This window comes from Stenella coeruleoalba, assembly GCF_951394435.1.
Source record: "Stenella coeruleoalba genome assembly, chromosome: 3".
In the NCBI taxonomy this organism is placed as follows: domain Eukaryota; kingdom Metazoa; phylum Chordata; class Mammalia; order Artiodactyla; family Delphinidae; genus Stenella; species Stenella coeruleoalba.
In genome coordinates, this window is record NC_137148.1 from 170,180,532 (window position 1) to 170,195,283 (window position 14,752).

The window sequence follows — 14,752 nt, forward strand, 5'->3', positions numbered from 1 at the left end:
CTAGTAAGCTGAAAATGTACATAATCTTTTGACTCAATAATTCCACTCCTACACATCTTACAGGGACTTGTCTTGGGCAGATGTGGCCAAGGAGACATGTAGAGGTTTGTCCAAAGTGGAATTTTTTTTTTTAAAGGACACTGTATAATACATTTTTATTATAAACAAAAAATAAATTTAAAACCTGGAAATAATATTTTTATTTTATAAAGGATTGGAGTCAAATACCCACCAGCAGGAAGGGGGTGTGGAGAAAAGGGAACACTCCTACACTGCTGGTGGGAATGTAAACTGGTACAGCCACTATGGAAAAACAGTATGGAGGTTCTTCAAAAAACTAAAAACAGAGTTGCCATATGACCCAGCAATCCCACTCCTGGGCATATACCCAGACAAAACTATAATTCGAAAAGATCCATGCACCCCTATGTTCATAGCTGTACTACGTTACCATAGCCAAGACATGGAAACAACCTAAATGTCCATCAACAGATGAATGGATAAAAAAGATGGGATACACACACACACACACACACACACACAAGAATATTAGCCATAAAAAAGAATGAAATAATGCCATTTGCAGCAACATGGATGGACCTAGAGATTATCATTCTAGGTGAAGTAAATCAGAAAGAAAAAGACAGATACTGTATGATATCACTTATATGTGGAATCTAAAATATAACACAGGGACTTCCCTGATGGTGCAGTGGTAAAAAAATCTGCCTGCCAATGCAGGAGACACAGGTTTGAGCCCTGGTCCGGGAAGATCCTACATGCCACAGAGCAACTAAGCCTGTACACCACAACTACTGAGCCCACATGCCACAACTACTGAAGCCTGAGTGCCTAGAGCCTGTGCTCTGCAACAAGAGAAGCCACCGCAATGAGAAGCTCACACGCCGTAACCAAGAGTAGCCCCTGCTCGCCACAACTAGAGAAGGCCCGCGTGCAGCAACAAAGACCCAACACAGCCAAAAATAAATAAATAAATAAATTTTAAAAATTAAATATAAAAGAAATGAACATGTCTATGAAACAGAAACAAACTCACAGATGTAGAGAACAGGCCTGTGGTTGCCAAGGGGGAGGGGGGTGGGGGAGGGAAGGATTAGGAGTTTGGGATTAGCAGATGCAAACTATTATATATAGAATGGATAAACAGCAAGGTCCTACTATATAGCACAGGGAACTATATTCAATATCCTGTGATAAACCATAATGGAAAAGAATATGAAAAAATACACATATATAATATATATATAACTAAATCACTTTGCTATACAGCAGAAATTAACACAACATTGCAAATCAAACTACAATAACATTTTTTTAAAATATCCACTAGCAGGAGAATGTATAAAGAACTCTGGTCATACAACGAAATACTATACAGCAATGAACACGAAGCAGTTGGAACTCTGCACCACAATATAAACAAATCTCAAATACACTAAGCAAAAACAAGCGGGCCACAGGAAGAAAAGTTAGTGTAACTCCATTATAGAACATTTTAAAACACATAAAGCAAGAATATATTAGAGATAAATGCATAAGCGGCAAATATATAAAACTCATCTATATGGCAAGACTACTCAAAGCAATCTAGAGTCAATGCAATACCTATCAAAATCCCAATGATGATTTTTTTTGCAGAAATGGCAAAGCTAATCCTCAAATTTATATGGAAGTAAGTGCAGAGAAATCTGAAGAGCAAAACAATCTTGAAAAGGGACAATAAAGTTGGAAGACACACTTCCCGATTTCAAAATTTACTACAAAGCTACAGTAATCAAAACACTGTGATAAAGCATAAGGATAGACATACTGATGAATGGAATAGAAATGACAATCCAGAAATCAACCCATACATCTGTGACCAACTGATTTTGACAAGGGTGCCAAGACCATTCAATGAAAAAGGAAAAGTCTCTTCGGCTAATGGTGCTGGAACAACTGCATATCCACACGCAAAAGAATGAAATTTTACCCCCACCTCACACAATATATGAAAATTAACTCAAAATGGATCAAAGACCTAAATGTAAAAGAGTTTAAACTATAAAACTCTTAGAAAAACTCATCTGTCAACAAATTCAGGGTAATTGTTCCCTCTGGGCAGGAGTAAGTGGAATGCATTCAGCAAAGGGTACACATGTAAATCCAACTCAATGTATATGTTTTAATTTTCAACTTGGGTGTTAATGATATGGCGTCCATTATATCACTTTTGTATATCTGAAATAAAATAATAAATCAATCCATGGAAAAAAGAAATATCACCCCAAAGCATTTGATTAAAAAAAATGAACAACCGTTCCTTAATTTGATAAAGTAATTGACAATGCTGAAACTTTAGAACAAAAGTGGGCAAACAGTTTAGGTTTTGCAGGCCAGAAGGTCTCTGCTGCAACTACTCAGCTGGGCTGCTACAGCACACATGCAGCCATAGACAAAACAAATGGGTGTGGTTGTGTTTCAATAAAACTTTATTTATAAAAACAGGTAGTGAACTGGATTTGGCCCACAGGCCATAGTGAGCCAGTCTCTGATCTAGAAACATATCCAGTGAACTTGGAAATGATTCAAGGAATTCCATTATCATAACAATCATTTCATAGAATACTAGGGACCCCAGCCAGTGCAACAAGACAAGAGCAAGAAATGAGTTACAAGTATGATAGGAAAATGACAAAGCTTTCATTATTGCAAGAAATACGACTGCCTACCAGACAACTTGAACGAATCATCTTAAACTGTACTATAAGTAAGAAGAAAATCCAACAAAATACCAGTTAACAAAGCCAACATAAAAAGTCATTGGCCTGGGACTTCCCTGATGGGTGCAGTGGTTAAGAATCCGCCTGCCAATACAGGGGACACGGGTTCGAGACCTGGTCCGGGAAGATCCTACATGCTGCAGAGCAACAAAGCCTGTGCGCCACAACTACTGAGCCTGCACTCTAGAGCCCGCGAGCCACAACTACCTAGCCGCATGCCACAACTACTGGAGCCCGCGCGCCTAGAGCCCACGCACCGCAACAAAAGCCACCGCAATGAGGAGCCTGTGCACCGCAATGAAGAGTAGCCCCCACTCCCCACAACTAGAGAAAGCCCGTGCACAGCAACAAAGACCCAACACAGCCCCCCAAAAAAAAAAAATTAATGGGTGAAAAGAAAAGGATTAAAAACAGGGTATTTGCATAGTCTCAAAGTATATACATGTTATTTTTTTAATTACAAAGGGGAAAACAGTAACTTTACAATAGAGAAATCTGGCCAACAGGACCTTAACCAAGTGATCAAGGTCAAGGCCCCCAGTGATGAGACGTATCAACATCATTGCCTCCCGATATACCAACTGAGAAGGACACAACATCACTTTTGTGATATTCTTGCCCCCGAATGCATAACCTCAATCTAATCATGAGAAAGCAGACAAACTCAGCTTGAGGGACTTTCTACAAAATAACTGACCAGTACCCTTTCACGTACCCAAGAACATAAAAGACAAAGAATGAGAATCTTATCTATCACTTAGGGAATGTGATGACTAAATGCAACATGGGTCCTGGATTGATTATGGACCAGAAAAAGGACTTGAGAGTCAAAACTGCTTACATCTGGGGGCTTCCCTGGTGGCGCAGTGGTTAAGAATCCATCTGCCAGTGCAGGGGACACGGGTTCGAACCCTGGTCTGGGAAGAGCCCACATGCCGCGGAGCAAGTAAGCCCGTGCGCCACAACTACTGAGCCTGCTGTGCTCTAGAGCTTGTGAGCCACAACTACTGAGCCCACGTGCCACAACTACTGAAGTCCATGTGCCTACAGCCCGTGCTCCACAACAAGAGAAGCCACTGCAATAAGAAGCCCGCGCACCGCAATGAAGAGTAGCCCCTGCTCGCCGCAACTAGAGAAAGCCCGTGGGCAGCAACGAAGACCCAATGCAGCCAGAAATAAATAAATAAATAAATAAATAAATGTATTAAAAAAAAAAAACTGCTTACATCTGAATAAGGTCTGTAAGTCAGTTGCTAGTATTGTATCAATGTTAATTTCCTGGTTTCAATAAATGTACTGTGTTTATGTAAGATGCTAACATTAGGAGAAGCTGGGTAAAGGTTACACAGGAATTTTTGCAACTTCTCTGTGGGTCTAACATTCAAAATAAAAAGTTATAATAATTTTTTTAAAGTCATCAGCCGGTTGTACTATCAGCAATAACCAATTAGAAACTGTAAATAAAAAAAGACACTACATCATAATGGTGATTGCCAGGGGCTGGGAGGTGGGGAGAATGGGGAATTAGTGTTTATTAGGGTCAGAATTTCACATTTACAAGAAGAAAAGAGTTATGGGGATGTGCATATATTTCATGCCACTGAGCTGTACACTTTTTTTGAGATGCACACTTTAAAATTATTACAATGGTAAATTTTATGTTATTTTAACACAATAAGAAAAGAAAGATTGTAAATGAGGTCATATAAGGCTATCGGCTTCCACCTGGTTCCCTTGAGACATTCACTTCTTGGAAGCATCTTCTCGGGATGCTCTCTTGGATCCCCACCATATTGTGAGGAAGCCCAGGCCACACAGAGAGGCCACATATAGCTGCCCTGGTCTGCAGTCCTAGCCTCCTAGCTCAGGTCCCAGAGGTCACGTAATGGAAACAAGTCATCCCCACCACTCTTGGTCCAAATGACTGAACCATGAGCATAACAAAATGACTGAAGCTTACAACAGGAGGTTGGGGGTGGAGGTTGTACAGCAATATAAACTAGAACAGAGGGCAAAGACCAGACTAGGATGAAAGATGAGTGAAAGAGAACTTTAGTTCTTATAATAATTTTGTTTTTATGATGGAAAATGCATTTATATGGTAATTGTGATTTAAATGAATTAAAAAAAAATAAAGCCCTTCCATCCAGACACTTAGCTCATCGTGGGCAGACAGCAGCAGCCCGCAAACATGAGAGCACAGCTAAATCTTGCTAACTATGCCATCTTCCCTGGGGTCCCTGTCACAATCATAGAAAAACAGCTCCTGTTTATTGAGTGGTAACTGTGGTGTTTTTACACCACAGTGACAAAGTAGTATTATCACCCCCTTTTTGCAGATGAGAAACCTGAGGCACAGAGAGGTTAAGTAACTTGCCCAAGGTTACACAGCCTGAAAAATGGCAGGGCCAGGAATTGAACAAACATCGCACTGGGAACTGGATATTTAAGAATGCATAAGATATAACCCCTGCCTTCATGGGTTTGTTGCCAAGTTGGGGAGACAGACCCATAAACAGGACATTTCTGTTCTTTTCTGCCAGGTGGAATACATGGGGTCAATGGGTACATGGTTGGGAGGGTGGTCAGGAAAGGCTTCCCAGAGGTCAAGGCGAGAAGGATTTTAATTTCTTCACTGTGGAGGGGAAAGGTTCCTGGAAGAAGGCACAACTCATGCAAGGACCAGTCAGAGAGCATGGCATCTGAAAACAGCATGCAGACGCAACACATTTTGATGGATGTGAGGGGCCCAGACAGGCTGACAATGGGCCCTCCCCTCCAAAGGACAGTTTTAATGTTCATACACCCCGGCCAGGGTTGGGGGAGCTGGACACAGACTCCTAGAGGAGGAAGAGGACTGGTGGCTGTGCCCTTGACTGACAGCTGTTATCCCAGCAATTCCACTCAGGCCCAACTTGCAGGCTCCTCCACCAGATGAATCTTTGGGAGATAATAGAGCCATCTTGAGCCAGCTCCAGGGGGTGTCAACCTTCCCCCACTATTCCATAGACTACAAACAGCTGTTTCTGAAGTGAGGGAAGTACTGCCAGGATGATTTGCCCCACCCACTTGGAGACTGCCCCTGCTCAAGCCTTTGTCCAGCCAGCTGAATCTTTCTTCTGGTTCTACACTGAGTTAAACCAGCTGGTTATGGGCTGAATTGTGTCCCTGAAAAGTCATATGTTGAAGTCCTAACCCCCGGGACCTCAGAATGTGGCTCTTTGGAGATACTGTCTTTAAAGAGGTGATTCGGTTAAAAATGAGGTTATTAGGGTGGGCCCTACTCTAGTATGACTGGTGTCCTTAAAAGAAGAGGAGATTAGGATAGGGGTCCCCAACCCCCAGGCCATGGACCAGTACCAGTCCACGGCCTGTTAGGAACCGGGCCACACAGCAGAAGGTGCACGGCGGGCAAGCAAGCAAAGCTTCATCTGCCGCTCCCCATTGCTCCCCATTGCTCGCATTACCATCTGAACCATCCCCCCCATCTCCACACCCCACCCCACCACCCACCCCGTCCATGGAAGAATTGTCTTCCACAAACCTGGTCCTTGATGCCAAAAAGGTTGGGGACCGCTGGATTAGGATACAGACCCACACAGAAGGATGACCATGTGAGGACACAGGGAGAAGACAGCCATCTGCAAGCCAAGGAGAGACGCATCAGAGGGAACCAACCCTGCCGACAGCTTGATCTTGGACTTCCAGCCTCCAGACTGTGAGACAATAAATGTCTATTATTTAAGCTGCCCCACCAGTGGGGCTTTGCTACAGCAGCACAAGCAAACCAGTGTACCTGGTTTCCCAAGTTTGGGAACCAAAGCACAGAAGGTAAGTAGAATCTGTGGGAAGGGGGATGATTTTAGATGGCCCAGGGAATGGCACTAGATAACTCTGAATTGAAAATAAGGACGTTCTGTTTTAATTCTCTCTTAATTCTACTGTTCAGGTCCAGGCAAAAATACACAGTTGAGTGTTACTTATCACAACCACCCCACCTCTTTCTAACCTCCTCTTATCTTTTTAAAAAATTGAGGTATAATTTACACACCATCAAAGTCCAAATATTAAGTGTACAGCTGGATGAATGTTTACATCTACTTACCCACCCAGATCAAGATAATGAGAATGTTTCCAGCTTGCTATGTAGTCTGTATGTGCCCCCTCCCTTGGTATATTGAACCCCACCCCAATGTGATGGTATGTGGAGGCGGAGCCTTTAGGAGGTGATTATGTCATGAGGGTGGAGCCCTCGTGTAGGGGATTAGTGCCCTTAAAACGGAGACCTCAGAGAGCTCCCTCGCTCCTTCTACCATATGAGGACAAAGTGAGAGGATGGCCATCTATGAACCAGGAGGTAGGTTCTCACCAGGCACCAGTTCTGCCAGTGCCTTGATCTTGGACTTCCAGTCTTTTCTTTGGGCCATGACCAGGGAATCCTGTCTCCCTTGCCACCCCCATATCCAGTCCCTCACCACATCCTTCATCCCATGACTCTCCATCCCCACTCCTCCCTGGTAACTGCTCCTGCTTCCTGTTCCCAGCCTCCACCTCCTCCTGTACTTTATCCATGCAAAAGTCAGAATGATCTTTTAAAAACTGATTATATTTCTCTGTTGCTAGAATGTCAGCTTTAGGAGAGTGAGGATTTTGCTCTGATTTGACCACTGCTGATGTCAAGTGGCTGGTATACTAGCAGGAGCCTTGATCTTGGACTCCTACCCTCTAGAACTTTGAGGAATAAATGCCGTTGTTTATAAGCCACCCAGCCTCTGGTATTCTGTGAGACAGCACCGTCCCCAAGAAGTTTCCCTCACACCCCCTCCCAGGCAATGCTCCCACCCCAGGAAGAATGGCTGTTCTGATTTATATCACCATAAATGAGCCTTGCCTGTTCTTGAGATTCATAGAAATGAAATCATGTAGCACATTCTCCTTGGGGTCTGGCTTCTTTCTTTAGCATGCAGTTGTGTGTTGCTCTTATTATGCGATTCCTTCTTTTTTCTATTCATCATTGTAGTATCATCCAGGATAGTTTCACCAACCTAAAAATCCCATGCACTCCACCTATTCACCCCTCCTCATCTAACCCCCAGTAACCACTGATCTTCTTACTGTCTCCACAGTTCTGCCTTTTCTAGAATGTCCTATAGTTGGAATCATAGTGTATGTAGCCTTTTCAGATTGGTTTCTTTCCCTTAGTAACGTGCATTTAAGGTTCCTCCATGTCTTTCCATGGCTTGACAGCTCATTTCCTTTTAGCACCGAATAACATTCCATTGTCTGGATGTCCCACAGTTTATCCATTCACCAACTGAAGGACATCTTGGTAGCTTCAAGTTTTGGCAATTATGAATAAAGCTGCTATAAACATCCATGTGCAATCATTTTGTGGACATACATTTTCAACTCCTTCGGATAAATACCAAGGAACGCGATGGATGGATCGTGTACTTGGGTATGTTTAGTTTTGTAACCTGCCTTCCAAAATGTCTGGAGCATTTTGCATTCCCACCAGCAATGAGTGAGAGTTCCTGTTGCTCCACATCCTCGCCAGCATTTGGTGTTATCAGTGTTTTGGATTTTGGCCATTTCAATGGGTGTGTGGTGATACCTCATTGTGCATTTGATATGCATTTCCCTGATGACGTACAATGTGGAGCATCTTTTCATGTGCTGATTTGCCATCTGTGTATTTTCTTTGATGAGGTGTCTGTTCCATCTTTGGCCCAATTTTTAATTGGATTGTTTGTTTTCTTACTGGTTTTTTCCCCCCACATCTTTTTTTTTTTTTTTTTTTGCGGTACGCGGGCCTCTCACTGTTGTGGCCTCTCCCGTTGCGGAGCACAGGCTCCGGACGCGCAGGCTCAGCGGCCATGGCTCACGGGCCCAGCCGCTCCGCGGCATGTGGGATCTTCCCGGACCGGGGCACGAACCCGTGTCCCCTGCATCGGCAGGCGGACTCTCAACCACTGTGCCACCAGGGAAGGCCCCCCCCATCTTTATTGAGGTATAATTGACAAATAAAGATTGTATATATTTAAGGTTACAACAGTGATGTTCTGATACAAGTTACACTGTGAAATAATTACAACAATCAAGCTAATTTACATATCCAGCCCCTCACATGGTTACTTTTTCTTGTGTGTGGTAAGAACACTTGAACTTTGCTACGAGAGTAAATCTTAAGTATCTGATACACTATTGCTAATTATATTTGCCACTCTGTACATTAGATCCACAGAACCTATTCATCCTTAATAACTGAAACTTTGTACCCCTTGACCAATATCTCCCCATCCCCCTCCCTGCCCCTGGCCACCACCATTCTACTCTGCTTTATGAGTTTAACTTTTTTTTATAAGTGAGATCATACAGTATTTATCTTTCTGTGACTGGCTTATTTCATTTAGCATAATGTCCTCAAAGTCCATCCATATTATTCCAGGGATCTGGAGCAAGATGGCAGAGTAGAAGGACCTTGAGCTCACCTTCTCTCATGAGCACACCAAAATCACAACTAACTGCTGAACAACCATCAAAAAGAAAAAGACTGGAACCATCCATGTTGTTCCAAATGGCAGGATATCCTTCCTTTTTAAGGTTGAATAATATTCCACTGTATTTATACACCACATTGTCTTTATCCATTCATCCATGATGGACACTTAGGTTGTTTCCATGCCTTGGTTATTGTAAATAATGCTGCAATGAACACTGGGGTGCAGCTATCTCTTCAAGATCCTGTTTTTATTTTATTTCAATGCATACCCACTTAGGATTGCTGGATCATAAGGTAGTTATATTTTAATTTTTTTTGAAGAACCTCCATATTGTTTTCTATGGTGGCTGCAACCAATTGACATTCCCACCAACAGTGCACAAGGGTTCCCCTTTCTCCTCATCCTGGCCAACACTTGTTATCTCTTGGCTTTTTGATAATAGCTATTCTGATAGGTGTGAGGTGATATCTCGTGGTTTTAATTTGCATTTCCCTGCTGACTAGTCATGTTGAGTGCCTTTTCGTGTACCTGTTGGCCATGAGAAATGTCTCTTCAGGTCCTTTGCCCATTTTTAAAGTGGGTTATTTGGGTGTTTTTGCTATTGAGCTAAGTTCCTCACATATTTTGGATATTAACCCATCAGATTATTGTTGGCAAATATTTTCTCCAATCCCATAGGTGGTTGCTTCACTCTGTTGATTAGTTCCTTCACTGGGTAAAAGCTTTTTAGTCTGATATAATCCCACTTGTCTATTTTTGCTTTTGGGGTCATATGGAAAAAAATCATCACCTAGACCAATGTCAAGAAGATTTTCCCTGGTGTTTTCTTCTGGTCTCTTACAATTACAGGTCTTGTATTTAAGTTTTTAATCCATTTTGAGTTGATTTTTATATGTGCTGTGAGATAAGAGTCCCATTTCATTCTTCTGCATTTGGACATCCAGCTTCCCAAAACCATTTATTGAAAAGACTATCCTCTCCCCATTCTGTGTTATTAGCCCCCCTGTCAAAGATGAGTTAGCCATTGGTGCGTGGACTTATTTCTGGACTCTCCATTCTTTTTTTTTTTGCATTGTGCAGCATGTGGGATCTTAGTTCCCGAACAGGGATCAAACCAGTGCCCCGTGCAATGGAAGCACGGAGTCTTAACCACTGGACCACCAGGGAAGTCCCTGGGCTCTCCATTCTGTTCCATTGGTCTTTATGTCTGTTTTTAATGCCAGTACCATACTGTTTTGATTACTGTAGCTTTGTAATACAGTTTGAAATCATGAAGTGTGATGTCTCCACCTTTGTTCTTCTGGTTCAAGATTGCTTCATTATTCAGGGCCTTTTGTGATTCCATATAAATTTTAGGATTGTTTTTTCCTATTTCTGAGAAAAATGCCACTGGAATTTTGATAGAGATTGCATTGAATCTATAGGTCATTTTAGGTAATATGGACATTTTAACAATATTAGTTCTTTTTTTTCATATATATATATTTTTTAATAAATTTATTTATTTATTTTGGGCTGCGTTGGGTCTTTGTTGCTATGCGCAGGCTTTCTCTAGCTGCGGCGAGTGGGGGCTACTCTTCATTGTGTTGGCAGGCAGATTCTTAACCACTGCACCACCAGAGAAGTCCCAGGACTATTTTAAACAGAGATGGCAAAAGTGGGCACCCTTTTCTTGTTCCTGATCTTAGAGGAAAAGCTTTCACCATTGAGTCTGAGGTGAGCTTATTGTTGAGTTTTAAGAGTTCTTTGTATATTCTGGATAACAGTTCTTGGTCAGCTGTGCCTTTTGCAAATATATTCTCCCATATATGTACTTTCCTGATGATCTGTCTCGTAAACAGGTGACACAATTTGTGGCTCTTTAAGTCAGCTTATGAATCAGAAGGAGAAGGGAGTTGGTGGGTCGGGAAAGAGCTGCCCAGACCCTTAAACTTTGGAGGAACATTCTGCCGAATGAAGTTGAACGCGAGGACCAGCCTGGAAACAAAAATTGTTCTTTTGAAAAACATTTCAAAAGCCATTTTCTTCACCTGCTCGGCCTGTAACCGCTGAATTCATTAAAATCCAGAAGAAAGAGGGGAAAGGAAGCTGGTGAATTCTAATTTTCTCTTTGCATTTCAATCAGGGCAAACAATGGGCGTCTGCAGCCAGAGGGCTTCAGGCGAGGCTGTCCCCACCCCCGCAGTGTCCCAAACGGAGAGCAGAGCTGGACCCTACAAAGGAAGGAATGAGGTCGCTCCATCTCAGAGTTTTGTTTGCAGGGAGCAGCAGGGCCTCCCTCCCTCTCCAGCCATTTTAGAAAGGGGCTCCGGCTGAATGAGCCTCTTGAATAGCAAACCTTGCTGTCTTGGGGCCCTGCTGATGGTTCCCAGTCCTGGGAAGACTGGGTGGGCTTAACTCCCTCCCTCCCACCCACCCTCAGAGCCCTCACAATGGACACCAGGCAGGAGAGCACCAGAGAGCTGGGGGTACTTGCAAGTTTCATCCTCTCCTGGAGCCCAGTGGCTTTATCAACTAGATCTGAGCTCTGTCTGCAGTGACTTCCTACCTCCAGTGTCCCTCCAGGCTTATAACCCATGAGAACCACAGTGAGCGAACCCACACTACATACACTAGGATGGCTAACTTAAAAAAAAAAAAAAATACGATAACAAGCATCGACGAGAATGGGGAGAAACTGGAGCCTTCATACACTATTGGTGGGATATGAAGATGTACAGCTACTTAGGAGAACAGTTTGGAAGCTCCTCCAAAGGTTAAACGTAGAATTATCACAGAATCTAGCCATTCTCCTAGGTATCTACCCAAGAGCATTGAAAACATATGTTTGCACAAAAACGTATATGGAAATGTTTATAGCAGCATGATTCACAATAGCCAAAGGTGGAAGTAACCATAATGTCCATCAATGCCAAACGGATAAACAAAATGTGGGATAACCCTACGATGCAGCATTACTCGGCCATGAAAAGGAGGGAAGCACTGATACTCACTACAACATGGATAAACCTGGAAAACACGACGCTCAATGAGAGAAGCCAGACACATAAGGCCGCATAGTGTGTGATTCCACTGATGTGAAACGTCCAGAACAGACAAATCCACAGAGACAGGAAGTGGATCCGTGGTTATCAGGGGCTGGGGAGAGGGAATGGGGACAGCGTTTCCTTCTGGGGTGATGAGAATGTTCTGAAATCAGATACTGGTGATAGTCGCACAACTCTGTGACTATACTGAAAACCACTGAATTGTATAAAGCAGTGAGTTTTAGGCTATGTAATTCACTCAATTTTTTAAAAAAATTTATTTTACACTAAAAAAAAAAAAAAATTTATTTTATTTATTTATTTGGCTGCACCTGGTCTTAGTTGCGGCGTGCGGGATCTAGTTCCCTGACCAGGGATCGAACACAGGCCCCCTGCACTGGGAGCACAGAGCCTTAGCCGCTGGACCATCAGAGAAGTCCCAGTAATTAACTCAATTTAAAAAACTTTTTTTTTTAAAAGACAAATACCATATGATATCACTTACATGTGGAATCTAAAATATGACACAAATGAGTATATCTGTGAAACAGAAACAGATGCACAGACATAGAGAACAGACTTGTGGTTGCCAAGGGGGAGGAAGGGGGAGGGAGGGATGGATTGGGAGTTTGGGATTAGCAGATGCAAACTATTATATATAGAATAGATAAAAAGGTCCTACTGTATAGCACAGGAAACTATATTCAATATCCTGTGATAAACCATAATGGAAAAGAATATGAAAAAGAATGTATATATATGTATAACTGAGTCAATTTAATGTACAGTAGAAACTAACACAACATTGTAAGTCAACTATACTCCAATAAAACTACAAAAAAAGGAAATTCTCTGGTGGTCCAGTGGCTAGGACTCAGCACTTTCAGCACTATCACTGCTGAGGCCCTGGGTTCGATCCCTGGTCAGGCAGCTAGGATCCTACAAGCTGTGAGCAATGCAGCCAAAAAAAAAAAAAAATTACTTTTTTTAACCTTCAGGGCCTCCTGAGGCAAACTCCTAACTCTCGGCCTCCCTCCAGCCTCTCTTCCTGTCCCACCTCGGGGCCTTTGCCCGAGCTGTCCCCTCTGTCTGGCGCACTCCTCTCTGGCCTGTCCAGCCCCATACCCCACACGCATCCTTCAGCTCCCAGCTCAAACTTCTTCCAGAAGTCTTCACCGACCCCCCAGACCAGGTCGATCTCCCTTAAACCATCCTCCTAACCCGCTGTTCCTTCCCAGTGGTGTTCACAGTTGTGATTTTATATTTCGGTGTGTGGTTATTTATTGAACGTTGGTCTCCCCCTACTAGATCGTGAGGTGCCTAAAGGTAGGGATCTGGTCTCTCTTGGTCACTGCTGGGTCCTCAGCACCCAGCAGAGGCCTGGCACATAGTAGTTGCACAATAAGTATCTGTTGACTAGGTGAATGAATTGTTACTGAACCGATTTTGGGTCCCCTCGCCCGTGCACAGCAAAGCCAGTCTACTGGGTTTTGGTTGAAACTGGCAGGACTCTCCTGGGTACAAAATCCCCTCTGTGTCCCCTGCTTCTCGTTTGGGAAAGCTCTAGTCTCCTAGGCTTTCCCCGAGTTCCAAAGAGCTGGCACAGCAGTTATTAATTAGGGAAGTAAGGGGATGCAGAATCAAAGGAAAAACAGTCAAGCAAGAAAAGTAATAATAGCTTAAACAATACTTCAGTGACAAAACAGTGTCTTCGTTCCTCCTCAAGGGATATACATAACAACCTGACACGATATCTTTGAGCTGTTTTGCAGAAACTAAGACCCCCACCCAGGTGGAGGATGGTGATTACATGCTGACCACAAGCACTAGACCCCAGACTGGCTGGAACCAGAAGGCTGATGACTGAAATTCCTGAAACATCACCCTGTTACCTCCCCACCAACCAATCAGAAGAAGGTCCACAAGCTGATCCTACACCCCACACCCCACACCCCTAACGTTGCCTTTAAAAGCCCTTCCCCGAAAGCCACTGGGGAGTTCGGGTCTTTTGAGCATGAACTGCCCATTCTCCTCACTTGGCACCTGCAATAAACACTGTACTCTCCTTGCCTCACCATGTTACCAAATTGACCTTGGGTCCGTTTGCCTGCCACGCAGCAATGCCAATCTACTGACACCGGGTTGTGGCCCACAGCCAGCAAGGAACTGAGGCCCTCAGTCCCACAGCCCACGAGGACTGAATCCTGCCAACAGCCATGCAGGAAGCTTGGAAGCAGCTCCTTGCCAGTTGAGCCTTTAGATGAGGTGGCAGCCCCTGACCGACACCTTGTTATAACCCGTAAGACCCTCAGGCAGGGCACCTACTTGAGCTGCACCCAGAGCCCTGCCCACAGAGATTGTGAGATAAGAAATATTGTTTTTCAAGCTGTTAAGTTCTGGGATTACTAGTTATGCAGCAATAGCTGACTGATACACTGAC